This window comes from Artemia sp. Qi Xiang Cuo, chromosome 17 (assembly GCF_049724085.1).
Source record: "Artemia sp. Qi Xiang Cuo chromosome 17, ASM4972408v1, whole genome shotgun sequence".
NCBI lineage: Eukaryota > Metazoa > Arthropoda > Branchiopoda > Anostraca > Artemiidae > Artemia > Artemia sp. Qi Xiang Cuo.
This window is the reverse complement of record NC_142810.1, coordinates 9,961,876-9,978,926: the sequence shown is the minus strand read 5'-3', so window position 1 is coordinate 9,978,926 and position 17,051 is coordinate 9,961,876. Positions and strand designations below refer to the sequence as shown.

At 37.8% G+C, this 17,051-nt stretch overlaps 1 pseudogene; it reads left to right on the top strand.

The window, feature by feature from the left end:
• The first annotated feature begins 14,272 nt into the window (after window positions 1–14,272).
• Window positions 14,273–15,359, top strand: LOC148941871 (uncharacterized; annotated as a pseudogene).
• The last annotated feature ends 1,692 nt before the right edge of the window (window positions 15,360–17,051 follow it).

The following is a 17,051-nucleotide window of genomic DNA, read 5'->3' as shown; positions in this document are numbered from 1 at the left end:
ACGGTCAAAGGACCCAAGAATTCCACATCAAGTGCAGCAATGGCTGCTATAAGTGCAGAGAGTGAAACGAAGAAATATACTCAGGTGCTCGTACAACCGCAGTTTTCTATGTGCCCCCTACGTCACTGAAACCCTATTGGGAAGATTTTCTCGCTGCAGATACCATGAGAGATGTGTACAAAGGCTTCGCCGATGCCTTATACACCATAGATAGTACAGGAGAAACTAAACTTGCGAGATGGTAATGATGTGATATGGTGAGATATTGAGTATTTAAGAATAGAAGTTGACCTTGTATTTATGTATTGGATCTTGTATTTGGTCATTTTTATCCTCACAAGAAAATATCTCTTGTTTTATTCAAATATTTTAGTCTTGAATCATACTTGAATGTCGTCGGAATGTCAAGATTTGGAGCCGACATTTACCTCTCCCCAGGGAAAATATCCCTCACGGAAAACACCCCCGCAGAAAATACCCCACCTCCTGGGAAATAACCCTTTGAAAAAAATTCCCCGCTTAAAATACCCCCCCCCCCTAACAAAAGTCCTGGATACCACCCCGAGGAATATATATCAATTTCTAACTCTACCCTCCCCACGTCTCTCCCTTACAACTAATTCTGTATTTATCTAAAGGCTCAATGCGAGTTGAGAGTTTTGGAATTAAAATGCCCCTTTAAGGGCATTGAGGTATCTTCCTCCCTCCCTAACCAAAAAACATTCAGAGATCCATATTGTACAGTTTTAAGGCCCTTATATGCAAATGTTTGGATTTGTAAAACAACAGTGAATTTACCTAAGGCAGTGAAATTTGTTCAGAACTTAAAAGTATTTTGTATAGGAGTTGGAATACCCCTGCCTTGTCCGCACCTCCGCCTAATGTAGAAACTCACATTATCAGATTCAGCGTATCAGAGAGCCCTATTCTAGAGGTTTCAAGCTCCTATCTACAGAAACGTGGAATTTGTGCTTTTAGTCAGAAGACAGATCATGGATGGGTGTTTTTTTTTCAGGGCTGATTGCATCGATCCAGATGACATAAAATGTTAGGGGTGGGATAATTTGAACGAAAATCGAAAGTTTTAGTGCCCTTTTTAAGAGACGAAAAAGATTGGAGGACAACTAGGCCCCACTCACGCACTTTTTATTTCCAAAATCTTCCGATCAAAATTTTGAGATGACCATTTTCTTCAATATAATTGAAAGGCACAGTAACTATGCCTTTAAAGATAAAATGACCCCAACAACCCCTGGGGGAAGGTCTTCAAATTATGAATTGGCCCATTGCTTACGCATAATATTTGTTATCGGAAAGTAAGCATACATTTCTCGAGTAGGGAGGGGGACGAATTTTCTGCTAGGAGATTTTCCACGGGGATAAATTTTCCATGGAGAAGTAAGTTTCCAGGGGTTGAACTTTTCAGGAGATATTCTTACTGGGGAAATTTTCCAGAACTCTTACACGAAATTCTATTTAGATGTCTTGCTTTTACTTTGCCGACTCAATTTTAGGCGTGGAAATGTTAAGGGGAATAGTCCAGGGTAAATTTTCATAGGGATTAAATTGTCTAGTGCAGTGCTTCCCAACCGATTTTGTGCCATTTCCTACCTCGGTATTTCTAAAATCCTGATGCCCTCTCGTGATGTTTAAACTTTGCTACCCAAAATATAACGCGTATTTACCTGAAGGAAGTTTAAAAGGAAATTAACTTGGTATCTTTTTTGAGTTGTCCTCTAGGCGTATTTTACGCAAATCAAGGCCGTATCCAGGGGGAGGGGTTACCCGGTTTAACCCCCCCCCCGAAATTTTTGACCGAGTCGTTGTGGGTGAAAGTTGTGGGTGAAAAAAATAAGTACTTCAACTTGTAAAATTGGTTTAGGAGGGATATTAGGAAAAGAACTTGTTCTGAAAAGATATAATAAATCCTTTTGAAAAGTATTGCTTGATGTTGGAGTATGCAAAAAGTCGTAAAGTTGTGGGTGAAAAGGATGAGTACTTCAAATTGTTAAATTTGTTTAAGAAAGGAAATTAAGAAAAGAACTTGTTCTGAAAAGATATAATAAAGCCTTTTGGAAAGTATTGCTTGATGTCGGGGTGTGCAAAAAGTCGTAAAGTATAGTTATAGGTGAAAAAGATGAGTTCTTCAACTTGTGAAATTGGTTAAAGAAGGATATTATGTAAAAAACTTGTTCTGAAAAGATATAAAAAAGCCTTTTGAAAATTATTGCTTGATGTTGGGGTATGCAAAAATTTGTAAAGTAAAGTTGTGGTGAAAAGGATGAGTACTTCGACTTGTAAAATTGGTTTAGGAAGGACATAAAGAAAGGGCCCAGGGGGTCTTTGGGGGCTCAGGGGCCCGGGGGGCCATTGGGGGACCGGGGAGCCTTTGGGGGCCCGGGGAGCCTTTGAGGGATCGGGGGCCTTTGGGGGCAGGGGGTTCCTTCGGGGTTGGGATAAGGGAGTCGGGGTCCTTTGGGGTTGGGGTAGGGGGGTTGTTGGGGTAGGGGACCTCACAAGACCCTTCAAATGGAACTTGTGTATTATAATGACCAAAGAGTTTCACCCTCGAATCAACTTCTAAATCATGTTCTAAAATCATCTTCTAAAATGTCTCAAACGGTTTCGCCCAAATAATCCCTAAACGTAATTTCTGTGTGTTCCTTTTGTTTTGGCATCCCTGCGTTGTCACATTTAAATTCCTAGGAAACCATTTCCCGCGTTAATCTCTTCATCTCATAGGTGTTTTTAGCTACACTATTATGGTTTTGATAGAATATTAATTAATCTCTGTGACCTAAAGATCAGAGAAACCGTATTTAAAAAAGGATTTTTCTATCTCTTTAGACTCCCGCATAATTCCAAGATAACAAGTGATGTCATTTCTAATTCCTGACACTAAAGATCAAAGAAGCCATATTTAAAAATAAACTATTAATTTATCTCTGTCACGTAAGATCTGAGAAGCCATATTTAAAAATAGAATTTCTATCTCTTTAGAATCCCGTATAATTCCTAGGAAACAAGTGATGTCATTTCTAATTCCCCTTTCGTAGATCAATAATTTCCCTCGATTATGCAAATCAATTTCTCAGAAATTCTGTCCCCTTCTTTTATGTAATCAATTTCTCGGAAAACCTCTCCGCACCGATTACGCAATCAAGTTCTCGGAAATCCACTTCCCCCTCGAGTCCTAGATCAATACATCTCTCCCCACCGTCAATGCGCATGTGCAAACTTCACCCCAGAGTCATTACACCTAGACAAACAAATAAATCGACCTTGAAAAAGGGATCATTGACCCGTTAGTGGATCGATAATCCTTGAATAAATTATGTCCTGTCAGTGTTAGTTGTGGGTGAAAAAGATGAGTACTTCAACTTGTAAAAATGGTTTAGGAAGGACATTACGTAAAGATATTGTTCTGAAAAGATATAATAAAGCCTTTTGAAAAGTATTGCTTGATGTTGGGGTGTGCAAAACGCCTTAAAGTAAAGTTGTGGGTGAAAAAGATGAGTACTTCAACTTTTAAAATTGGTTTAGGAAGGACATTACGTAAAGAAATTGTTTTGAATAGATATAAAAAAGCCTCCTGAAAAGTATTGCTTGATGTTGGAGTATGCAAAAAAGTCGTAAAGTAAAGTTGTGGGTGAAAAGGATGAGTAATTCAAGTTGTAAAATTGGTTTAGGAAAGGACATTAAGAAAAGAACTTGTTCTGAAAAGATATAATAAAGCCTTTTGAAAAGTACTGCTTGATGTTGGAGTATGCAAAAAGTCGTAAAGAAAAGTTGTGGGTGAAAAAGATGAGTACTTCAACTTGTAAAATTGGTTTAGGAAAGGATATTAAGAAAGGAACTTGTTCCGAAAAGATATAAAAAAAGCCTTTGAAAGTATCGCATGGTATTTGGGTATTAAAAACTTTTTAAAGTAAATTTGTATTGAAAAGAATGAGTTCTTCAACTTGTAATATTGGTTTACGAAGGACATTAAGAAAGGAACTTGTTCTGAAAAGATATAAAAAAAGCCTTTTGAAAAGTATTGCTTGTCTTTGAGGTATTCCAAAAGTTGTAAAGTAAAGTTGTGGTGAAAAGGATGAGTACTTCAACTTGTAAAATGGGTTTAAGAGGGGTATTAAGAAAGGAACTTGTTCTGAAAAGATATAATAAAGCCTTTTGAAATGTGGGGGGCCCGTCTCTGTCTCAAAAGTGCAAAAAAAAGTATTAAAAAATGGGGGGCAAAAAAGTTGGGGGGGTCTTTGGGGGCCCGGGGGCCCTTTGGAGGCCGGGGGTCCTTTGGGGATCGGAGGCCCTTTGGGGGCTCGGGGGCCCTTTGGGGGACCGGGGGTATTTGAGGGCCCGGGGCCTTTGGAGGCCAGGGGGTTTCTTCGGGGTTCGGGTAGGGGAGTCTGGGCCCTTTGGGTTGGGGTAGGGGGGTTGTTGGGGTAGGGGACCTCACAAGATTGTTCAAATGAAACTTGAGTATTATTACTATCACAGAGTTTGACCCTCAAATCATCTTCTAAATTGTCTTCTAAAATAGCTCAAATAATTCTGCTTAAATTATCTTCTAAAATGTGTCAAACTGTTTCACCCAAATAATCTCTAAACGTAATTTCTGCTTGTTCCTTTTGTTTTAGCATCCCTGCGCTGTCACATTTGAAATTCCTAAGAAACCATTTCCCGCGTTAATCTCTTCATCTCATAGATGTTCCTAGCTACACTATTATGGTTTCGATAGAATATCAATTTATCGCTGTGACCTAAAGATTTGAGAAGCCGTATTTAAAAAAGGATTTTTCTATCTCTTTAGACTCCCGCATAATTCCAAGATAACAAGTGATGTCATTTCTAATTCCTGACACTAAAGATCAAAGAAGCCATATTTAAAAATAGAATATTAACTTATCTCTGTCACGTAAGATCTGAGAAGCCATATTTAAAAATAGAATTTTTATCTCTTTAGAATCCCCTATAATTCCTAGGAAACAAGTGATGTCATTTCTAATTCCCCTTTCGTAGACCAATGATTCCCCTCGATTATGCAAATCAATTTCTCAGAAATTCTGTCCCCTTCTTTTATGTAATCAATTTCTCGGAAATCCTCTCCCCACCGATTACGCAATCAAGTTCTCCGAAGTCCACTTCCCCCTCGAGTCCTAGATCAATACATCTCTCCCCACCGTCAATGCGCATGTGCAAACTTCACCCCAGAGTCATTACACCTAGACAAACAAACAAATCGACCTTGAAAAAGGGATCATTGACCCGTTAGTGGATCGATAACCCTTGAATAAATTATGTCCTGTCAGCGTTAGACTAAATTGTAGATTTCACCAGTGGTGCCCGTCACGAGTCATTAGGGCCTCTCTACTGTTAATGTGACATAATTTACATAGTTTTTTTCTTCTAGAATTGTGGTTCTAGAGTATTATCAGTCGAAGGGTGTATGTCCTGCCCATGACCCACGAAAATATACCCATGCCTCAACGGTGGGGCTTGTATCCCAAGTTCAGAGTCACGGGTCTAGAGGATATTTCCTTAGCGAGGGGGTATTTTTCTTGGAGGTGGAGTCAGATTTCCTTGCATTATGTAAAACGCAATAAGAAATAACATAAGAAAAATATGTTTTTTTTTTTCAATTAAAAGTAAGGAGCTACATTAAAATATAAAACAAAAAGAAATTCTAAAGGGTGTTGCCCCCTCCTCAGCCCCTCGCTCTTTACACTGAAGTTCAAGCTTTGCCCCAATTCTTTTAGAACTAGTCCTGAAACATAAGGGTTTTTTAATTAGAACAATACAAAGCTTTTTTAGAAGTACGAGAAAACTTTGGCATGAAGAGCCTGATGTTCAGGAAAGGGTAATAACCCTTAAATACGTGATAATTTCACTCCGAATAAAGTTTTAATGTTACTCCTTACTTTCATTGAAAAAACCTATTTGCTTTAAATCTAATATATATATATATATATATATATATATATATATATATATATATATATATATATATATATATATATATATATATATATATATATATATTAAACAGTTCGTGACATCGAACTGTAAGTAAGGAGCGACCCGGCTCAATAGTAACCAAACTCTAAAAAACGGAATTTTGATACCAATAAATACATCAAAAGAATTAGACTTTAATGCTGATTTAAAATATATAAGCTTCATCAAGTTTAGTTTTACCCCTCAAAAGTTAAGCGCCTGAGAAAATTTGCCTGATTTTAAAAAAAGGAGGAGGCACCCCCTAAGAGATCCTTAATGAAAATCACACCATCAGATTCAGCGTATTAGAGAACCCTACTGTAGAGGTTTCAAGTTCCTATCTGCAAAAATGTGGAATTTTTTTTTTGCCAGAAGAAAGAACACGGATGCGTTTATTAGTTTTTTTTTTTTTTTCAGGGGTGATCGTATCGACCCAGTAGCCCTAAAATATCATGGGAGGGCTCATTCTAACGAAAATTAAAAGTTCTAGTGCTCATTTTAATTGACAAAAAAACGGAGGGTAACTAGGCCCCCTCCCACACTCATTTTTTCCCCAAGTCACCCGATCAAATTGTGAGATTGCCATTTTGTTTAACCTGGTCGAAAATATAATAGATATATCTTTTAGGATGACTTAATTCCTCAAATCCCTTAATGACTTAATCCCTCCCCCTCCCCGGGGGAGGGCTGAGAGTTATGAACTTTGCCCAATGTTTAAATATAGTATTGGTTATTGGGAAGTATACAGACGTTTTCAGGGGGGATTTTTTCGGGTAGCAGGGGGAGGGGGTCAGGGGTTATGTGGGAGGATCTTTCAATGGTGGAAGTTTTCATGGGGGAAGGGATATTGCTATGAAGGGTGCTCCGGATTTCCCAGCATTATTTAAAAAAACCATCAGAGATTAAATTTAAATAAAAACAAGTTTTTCAACTGAAAGTAAGAAGCAACATCAAAACTTAAAACGAACAGAAATTATTACGAGTATGATTGGGTTCGCTCCCTATTCAATACTTCGCTCTTTAAGCCAAAATTTTTTTAGTACTTTCATAAGAGCTATTCATTCTTGTTAACGGCCTTCGTGATTAAGGGGTCATATTTAAAGAATTGGAACAAAATTCGAAATTTAGCGTAAAGAGCAAGGTGTTGACTAGGGAATGAATCCCCTAATATACGTTTTGAAAATATACGAACATAGAAGTTCGTTACGAAGTCAATTCGTAAGTTACGTATATCCTTTACTAGTAAGAACGTTCGTAAATAAAATTAAACAACTTTCGAGAAAGCCATTTAACCAATTAAAAGTAAAATTAGTATGCAAATTTTGTTTTAATTATTTATATACTGTGAGCCAAAATCAAAACCTACATTAATTCAAAAGCGTTCAAAATTAAATAAAAAAACAAGTTTTTTTAACTGAAAGTAAGGAGCAACATTAAAACTTAAAAGGAACAGAAATTATTCCGTATATGAAAGGGGCTATCCCCGCCTCGACGCCTTGCTCTTTACGCTAAAGTTTTTTACTGTTAATAAAATATAAAGTTTTGAGACAGAGTCAAACTTTAGCCTAAAGAGCGAGGCGTTGTGGAGGGGATAGCCCCTTTCATATACGGAATAATTTCTGTTTTAAGTTTTAATGTTGCTCCTTACTTTTGGTTAAAAAACTTTTTTTAGTAAATTTTGATAAAATCGACTATAAAATATAGTACAGTGGGCCCGGCACGTGGCAGGCTTCTATATATAAATTCTTATTGTCTCTTGTCTTCTAACCACAGACAATTGTAGATAATTTGCTGTTTTTTTATACTACGGTCTTTTCAAAGAAAATTAGGTTAAAAAACTTTTTCCACAAAGCAAGTTTTTCAAAGAAAGGTGAAGAGCTCCATTAAGCCAAGAATGAGCAAAAATAAAGTCAAATAACCTGCCAAGCGTATACCTACCACAAATCACTATCAATAAATAAATGAAACTCAAAACAAACAAAAATTAAAATAAATAGCCGAGTCAAACTCAAAACAAGCAAAAATTAGCACAAGCAGGGCTGATAACCCCTATGCCTTCTTAAGACCAAAACACAATTTGCGCGTTGTCAGCCCTACTCATGTTAATTTTTGCTCGTGTTGAATTTTATTTGGACATCTTCGTTATGAGTAAAATATACAAAATTCGTCTAAAATGTCTTAACTTTTTACGCTTTAATAAATAACAAATTATTAAAGTTGCAAGTAACATATATAAGTGTTTATAGGCTATTCTAGACTGAAAATCCATGGTCATTTTTTTTCCAGTAAAGTGTAAATTATATATGTTTGGATATGTTTGGGAAAATAGTGGGTCAGGGAGGGAGTTAGTTGCCCTCCAATCACTTTTTACTATTAAAAAGTACACTGTCCCTTTCAATTTCCAATCGTATGAGCTGTTTTTGAAGTTTCTCTGACAACAAATAGCCATCTCAAACTTTCTATCAGATGCATTTCTGAAAAATATGAGGTGTGTGGGGGGAGGGGTGTATCCACCCTCCGATCACTCCGAATCTTAAAAAGGGTACTAGAACTTCTGCTTACGAATCCAAGAAGCCCTTTTCAAAGTTTATACAATCACTCTTTATATATATATACCTTATATGCCCCCAGGGCATAACTTACGAACCATGTCCTGAGGGCTCTGGCGAGGTTGTCATGCTCAAAGACATAATTTTGGACCTTTCAATTACATTGAACGAAATGTAAATATAATAATTTGGATTGGACGGGTTTGGGAAAATGGTGGATGTGGGAGGGGGTTAGTTGCCCTCTAATCACTTTCGACTATGAAAAAGGGCACTAGCCCTTTCAGTTTCCAATCGAATAAGCTCTTTTCGAAGTTTCTAAGACAAAAATCCTCAAACTGAATATCAGATGCATTTCGGGAGAATATGAGGTGTGTGTGGTGGGGCTTATCCACCCTCCGATCACTCTAAATCTTAAAAAGGGAACTAGAACTTCTGGTTACCAATCCAATGAGCACCCTCCGAAGTTTATACAATCACCCTTTATATATATACCCTATATGCCTCCAGGGCATAACTTACCTTGTCCTGAGGGCTGTGGGGGGGGGGCGGGGCACGGGGTCGTCCTCAAAGACATAATTTCCGGTCGTTTGAATTACGTTGAACAAAATGACGGTCTAAAAGTTTTTATTGAATGTGTTTGGGAAAATGGTGGGTCAGGGAGGGGGTTAGTTGCCCTCCAATCAATTTCGACTATTAATAAGGGCACTAGCCCTTTCAATTTCCAGTCGAACGAGCTGTTTTTGAAGTTTCTACGACAACCAATGGCCATCTCAAAATTCCTATCAGATGCATTTCGGGAAAATACGAGGTTTCTGTGTGTGTGGGGGGGGGGGGGTGTATACACCCTCTGATCACTCTGGAAAAGGGTACCAGAACTTCTGATTATGAATCCAACAAGCCCCCTCTAAAGCTTATACAACCATCCTTTCTATATATACCGTATATTCCCCCAGGGCATAACTTACAGCTCTCGCCCTGAGGGCTTTGGGGGGTTGTCATCTTCAAAGACATAACTTCCGGACCTTTCAATTACTTTGAACAAAATGGCTATCTCAGAATTTTGATCGGATGTGTTTGAGAAAATGGTGGGCGTGGGAGGTGGTTTAGTTGCCCTCCAATCATTTTAAACTATTATAAAGAGCACTAGCCCTTTCAATTTATAATTGAATGAGCTCTTTTCGAAGTTTTTACGACAACAAATGGAAATCTCAAAATTTCTATGAGATTCATTTTGGGAAAAAATAAGGTGTTTGGGGGAGGGGTATCCAGCCTCAGATTACTCTGAATCTTAAAAAGGGCACTAGAGCATCTAATTTCCAATCAATCCTTTTTATATATACCTTATATGCCCCCAGGCCATAAATTGTAGCGCTTACCCTGAAGGCTGCGGGGAGGGGGGGGGGCGGGTTGTCATCCTCAAAGACATATTTTCCCAAAATTTTTAATTACGTTGAACAAAATGGCTATCTTAAAATTTTGATTGTATGTATTCGGGGAAATGGTGGGCGTGAGAGGGGGGTTAGAAGCCCTCGAATCACTTTTGACTGTTAAAAAGGCACTAGTCCTTTCAATTTCCAATCAAATAACCCCATTTTCGAAGTTTCTACGACAACATATGGCCATCTCAAAATTGTGTGTGTGTCTGGAGGGGGGGGGGGTATTCACCCTCCGATTACTCTGAATCTCAAAAAGAGCACTAAAACTTCTGATTAGCAATCCAATGAGCCCCCTCCAAAGTTTATACGATCACCCCTTTCAATATAAACCTTAAATGCCCCCAGGGCATAACTTACAATCCTTGCCCAGAGGGCTTTGGGGGTGGGGATGTCATCTTCAAATACATAATTTCCAGACCTTTCAACTACGTTGAACAAAATGGCAATCTCAAAATTTTAATTGAATGTGGTTGGGGAGATGGTTGGCGTGGGAGGAGGGTTAGTTACCCTCCAATCACTTTTGACTATTAAAAAGGACACTAGCCGTTTCAATTTCCAATCAAATAAGCCCTTTTTAAAGTTTCTACGACAAGTCCTTCGATACTAAATGTCTCGACCTAAGACCAAAAAATAAATAATACATTGTGCCCACATCGCTCTCTACTTAGGCAGCGTTATCGCGCTTCCTTTGATATTTTATTAAATGAAAAAAAAAACAATTTTTTTTAACTGAAAGTAAGGAACGAAGTTAAAACTTAAAACGAACAAAAATTATTCCGTATATGAAAGGGGCTGTCCACTCCTCAACGCCTCGTTCTTTACGCTAAAGTTTTTTATTGTTTAAAAAAAATAAGAGTTGTGAGAAAGTCAAACTTTAGCGTAAAGAGCGAGGCGTTGATGAGGGGACAGCCCCTTTCATATACGGAATAATTTCTGTTCGTTTTAAGTTTTAACGTCGTTCCTTACTTTCAGTTAAAAAAACTTGTTTTTTTTTATTTAATTTTTGAACGTTTTTGAATTAATGCAGGTTTTGATTTTGGCTCGCCGTACATGAATAATTAAAACAAAATTTGCATATTAATTTTACTTTTATTTGGTTAAATGGCTTTCTCGAAACTTGTTTAATTTTATTTACGAACGTTTTTATTAGTAATAATTATACATAACTTACGAATTAACTTACGTAACGATCTTCTATATTCATATATTTTTAATACGTATTAGGAGGCTCGCCCCCTAGTCAATACCTCGCTCTTTAAGCTAAACTTCAAATTTTGTTCCAATTCTTTAAAAATGACCCCTTTATCACAAAGGCCGTTATTTAGAATAAAAAGCTCTTATGAAATTACTAAAAAATCTGTGGCTTAAAGAGCGAGGTATTGACTAGAGGGTGAACCCAATCATAAACGTAATATTTTCTGCTCGTTTTAATTTTTGATGTTACTCCTTATTTTCAAATGGAAAACTTGTTGTTTTTTTTATTTAATTTCTTATCTTTTTTTTTAATACTGCTGGGAAATCCGGCGCCCCCTTCATAGCAATGTCCCGTCCCCCGTGAAAACTTCCTTCATGGAAAGATCTTCCGGAATAACCTACGACCCAACCACCCCCCTACTACCAGAAGAAATCCCCCCTGAAAACGTCTGAATACTTCCTAATAACCAATACGATATTTTAACATTGGGTAAAGTTCATAACTTTCAGCCCTCCCCCCGGGGACTTCGGAGGATAAGGTCATCCTAAAGAACATACTTATCATATTTTCAACCATGCTGAACAAACTTGTTATCTCAAAATTTTGATCAGTTAACTTTGGGGAAAAATGAGCGTGGGAGGGGGCCTAGTTGCCCTCCATTTTTTTGGTCACTTAAAAAGGGCACTAGAACTTTAATTTCCGTTCCAATGAGTCCTCCCACAATATTTCTAGGACCACTGGGTCGATACGATCACCCCTGGAAAAAAAAAACAAAAAAACAAATAAACACGCATCCGTGATCTTTCTTCTGGCCAAAAAAAATGCAAAATTCTACATTTTTGTAGATAGGAGCTTGAAACCTCTACAGTAGGGTTCTCTGATACGCTGAATATGTTGGTTTTATTTTCATTAAGATTCTATAATTTTTAGGGGGTCTTTCCCCCTTTTTTCAAAAATCGGCCAAATTTTCTCAGGCGCGTAACTTTTGATGGGTAGGACTAAATGACTTGATGAAAGTTATATATTTGAATTCAGCATTAAAATTTGATTCTTTTGATGTATCTATTGGTATCAAAAACCTGTTTTCTAGAGTTTCGGTTACCATTGAGCCGGGTCGCTCCTTACTTAAAGTTCGTTACCACGAACTGTTTGATTATTAAAGCAAGTCCGATTTCTAACAACAATTTGTACTAAGCGTCAAACTTTTGTTTTCATTTTTTAAGGTTTTTGAATTTTTGTAATCCCTTGTTAGAATGTATATGAATATTTTTACAATTACCCGTTTTTTGCTCTTACCGCAATTTAATGTATTTTCATATCTGTTAAAAGATATTTGATTATTGAAGCTAGTCCGATTTCTAACAACGATATGTATTAAGCTTCAAACTTTTAGTTTTCTTTTTTAAGGTTTTTAAATTTTGTGTAATCTCTTGTCAAAATATTACTAAATATTAATACAAATGATGATTCGATATTTTGAAAGGATCAAGTTTTTTACTATTTACGCAATTTATTGTCTTTTCAATGGGGTCTTTTCAAAGATATTTGTTTACTGCAGCTAGTCCGATTTTTAACAACGATTTGTACTAAGCTTGAAACTTTTAGTTTTCATTTTTTAAGGGTTTTAAAATGTTGTAATCCCTTGTCAAAATTGAGAATCATCATTCATAATTATTGCAAATATCTAAAGGGTTGGAGAGTAACTTTTTTGGCTTATGATAGTTATGGTTTGTTATTAGCATAAAAAATAAAGTTTTCGTCGCTGGATGTTTTTTTTTTTCAGAAGGCACTACAGGTTCTAAACCGTCAAAATGGACTGTCTCTCCTTAGAATCCACTGGATAGTAATTTGGTTTATTTCATTTTCGCAAAGTGCTACCAACACCTTTAAGTACAAAAGCCACCCCTTGCTGCATGAAAATTAAGTTTTTAAACTATGTTTTGTAATTGGTTCAAATTCACGGCAGCTTTTCACATTTAATCAAGACCACAGAGCACAGGAGTATGCCTGTAAAGCATCCAGTTTTAACGAGATTGTTTTTTTCCCCGCTTTGGCTGTAATTTTTTTTCATACAAATATAGTAATGAAAAAAGATAATGCCTGTCCGGCAAAGTGCCCTTTCATGTGCCCCTTTGCAACTGGGAACAGCTTTTCGAAACAGTATTTCAGCATCTCAGGATTATGAGCAAGACAATGGCAACCATTGCAACTTGAAGACTCAGCTTATGTTTGCTTTATCAACCATATAAATAGAGGATTGGGCTACTTCACGGCACTCTTTAAACCTTTCTGACCTTATAACACAAAAAATTTAGTTTTTGAATGTCCACTTTTGCAATTTCTATTCGTATTTTAATATTTTTTTTTATTGCCAATATGAACCTCTTTGTTACTAATATTCTTTGTTGTGAAGATTCCTTTAGTGGTTTAGTATCTAAATGGTCGGAAACTCCTTCGTTTTTGGCTGATTATAGTTATCTTTTATTATCAGCATAAAAATAATAAAAGTTTTCGTTCCTGGAAGTTTTGGTAAAAAGGTGGTACAGGTTCTAAGCCATTAAAATGAATGGCACTCCAGATACAAATGTTAGCATATATAGTTTCCACTTATTAGGTTCGAAAGAGCTAGAACGAGAAGAAGCCTGCACCAGAAATATCTTTTTTTGGGGTCACCTAGCTTCATAAGCATTCTTTTTAAGAGTTTTCTTCCACAAGAAAAAAAAACATTACTTTGTCTTTCACTTTATAATTTTATTTCAGAAATCTCAAGTCTGCCGTTACCCGTTGCCTCTAGTCCTCACTCACATCTGACTACAGAGCCGCTTCCTGACACCTCGGCCGTGGATAACAAGCTGTTACCACCGACTTTTTGCCACAACTCCGATACAGACGTTGTTGAAGTGCAGCGCTCTGATCAGTTTGTAGGAGGATCGAAGCATAATACAAAACCAAGGGGAAGCAGACGCAAACGACACAGCCAGGTGGCAGTACTACCTCCTCGTGTGAGAGGCATTGCGTCCTTCTCTGACTTTGGTTTTGCAGTAATATTCAAAGAAAAAACAAAAACAAACAACTATTGTCGGGAGAAATAAAGTTTTTTTCTCAGTGAAAGATGGAAGCCCATGAACCAAGCTGAACTTCCGACTTCAATACAAAGGCGAAAGGAGAGAGAAGTTACTCGTCGACTTTGTATTGAGCTTCATTCCCAATATCCCTGGCTTACGTCGAGCCGTCACAAAGAGCATGAGAGACTTTGGTGCAGCCTTTGAGTCACGATAAGGACCTCCGATAGCACCGGAGGATGGTTTGCTGTTTCTGGGGTTGGCGGGGGGGGGGGCAAAAATGGGTTGGCTTGTCTTAAAGCCCCTGAAGGACCACTCAAAAATGATAGGAAAAGATGGTGCACTTACACGCCATGCCGAGTAACAGTTTCACATTCATTGTCAAGATAGAGTTGAAGCGCTATTAGCTTCGTTCAAGGAAGGCAATCAATAGGTCAGGAATGCTTTGGACTGTGAAAAACTAAAACAAATACACCAAAATCGTTAACTCATCTCAAGCATTGTGAAAATACTTAAAATTTGTGGGGCGCAGAATATCCCCCTTCGTGACCACTGGGACGATAGTAAACTTGATAGCCAGGGTCCTAATGCTGTTGCAGCAGAAAATGATGGAAATTTTCGTCATCTACTTCGGTATCGTGTTTATGAGAGTGATTTGCGGTATCAATGACCTCTGAATACTGTACCCGGAAATGAAAAATATACTAGTAAGCATATCCAAAATGAACTAATTGGGACGATTGGAGAACTTTTAAAGTCTGAAGTAGTCAGAAAAGTTAACACAGCAAGAGTTTTGTTTCTCCTTGCTGACGAATCCACTGAAATAGACAAGTAACTCATGACAGCTGTGTGTCTTTATGTGTATAAATCATAAGAGGATCATATAATTTGAGGAGATCCTGTTGCCATAGTAGACGCCATTCAAAACTTATCGGGGCTCTCTGAAGATAAAAAGGCCCAAATTATGAAGACAGGGTTGACGGCAAAAGCCTTGGCAAGCCAATTTTATATGACGTTCCCAAATCCGGCTTGGACATGATAAAGTGCGTCTGCCAAGTTTATGACAAAGCCGCCATCATGTCAAGCAAATGGTGCTGCTGGTGTAACAAAGCATCAAAATTAACCAGTTGCTTATTTTCATTGTGGGAGCCATGTCACCAAACTTTCCTACTTGAAGATAGTTTCAGTACCAATTCTATGGAACGCGCAAGATGTCTTACGAAAAACAATCTCTCATTTCAGCTAGAGTGCCAAACAAACACGGCTTCTGAAAAAACGTCTAATGTCAGCTTGAGCTGAGGCTCTCAATAGTCTTTGTACCACAAGATTTGTAGACAGGCATGGAACAATTAGTCGTGTTTTGGATCCCTTCTCGTCGCTTATTTCTGCTCTGCAGGAGATGGAAGGTTGGCAGGACTGAGAGGCTAGCAGGAAAGCATATGTACTATGTTCTTGCATTGTTGATCGGACTGGTCTGCTTGAACTCGTTTTTGGCGGTTATGAAACTATTGGCAGAGTCACATAAACAAAAGGACGTTGATCATGTCAGAGCTTTTGGATTTATAAGAAGTGTAAAAGCAACATTAGAAAAAATGTGAGCCCATGTAGAAACCGAGTTCCGGTCTCTCTATACGGAAGTTGAAAATATGGCAGAAAAATTGATTTTGCCATGGACATTGTCCAACCATGCTTAGCCTCGCACTCTGTCTACTGAACAATAATTCCAAATATGGATCCAGTGGGCTATCATAGGATAACATCATTCATACGAGCCCTGGATGCCATTCTACTTGACTTCACGGAAAGATTTGGCTTCCATTTTGCTAATGCCGCAAAACTGTCTTCATCAATCACAGCAGTTTTTCATGGCAAGAATTGGAACGATCACAAAGAAGGCTACGAGAAATACAAGGATCTTATCAGTGGTACACAGACAGACTTGAAAATGTACTTCCAGATCTGGGAGACCCACTGGTCAAATATTGCAAAGGAAAAGCCAAATACGACCATTTTGGCTCTCAACAGCTGTCAGGAGCAGATTTTCCCAACATCTGTGTTTTGATCATAATCCTTGCAACGCTTTTAGTTTGATATGCGAGGCAGAAAGAAAGTTCTTCAAGGTTGACAGGGCGTGTTCTGCGTGAGAAGAACAATGTCGGAGGAAAGGTTGGAGTCACTGTTGTTTATTCAAACATATAGGAAGGAACTGCTGAAAACAGGAAACATTATTTGTTTGTTTACCATCAGAAAAGCTCGGGGACTTTATCTGATATTGTAGTATTGCCTTCTTTTTCTTTTGTTTAGCTTTCTTTTCAGAGGCATCGCTATAGCGTTACCTATAGTAAAGGCCATATGGGTCCAATGTCTTATTAATCATTTTTCTTCCCAGAGGCACTTCGTTAGGAAGGGTCGTCGTATAAACTTCGGAGGGGGGCTCATTCGATTGGAAATCAAGAGTTCTAGTGCCCTATTTAAGGGTCAAAAGAGATTGGAAGGCAACTAACGCCCCTTCCAAGCCCACCATTTCCCAAAACACATCCAATCAAAATTTCGAGATAGCCATTTTGTTCTACGTAGTTGACTTCCACACAGAAATTATGTTTTTGAGAAGGACACTCCCCCAAAAGCACTCAGGGCAAGGGTTGTAAGTTATACCCTGGAGGCATATAAGCTTTTTATAGAAAGCTCTGTCATAGAAACTTCAAAAAGAGCTAATTCGATTGGAAATTCAAGGGGTTAGTGCCCTTTTTAATAGTCCAAAGTGATTGGAGGGCACCTCTCACGCCGACCTTTTCCCCAAACACATCCAATCAAA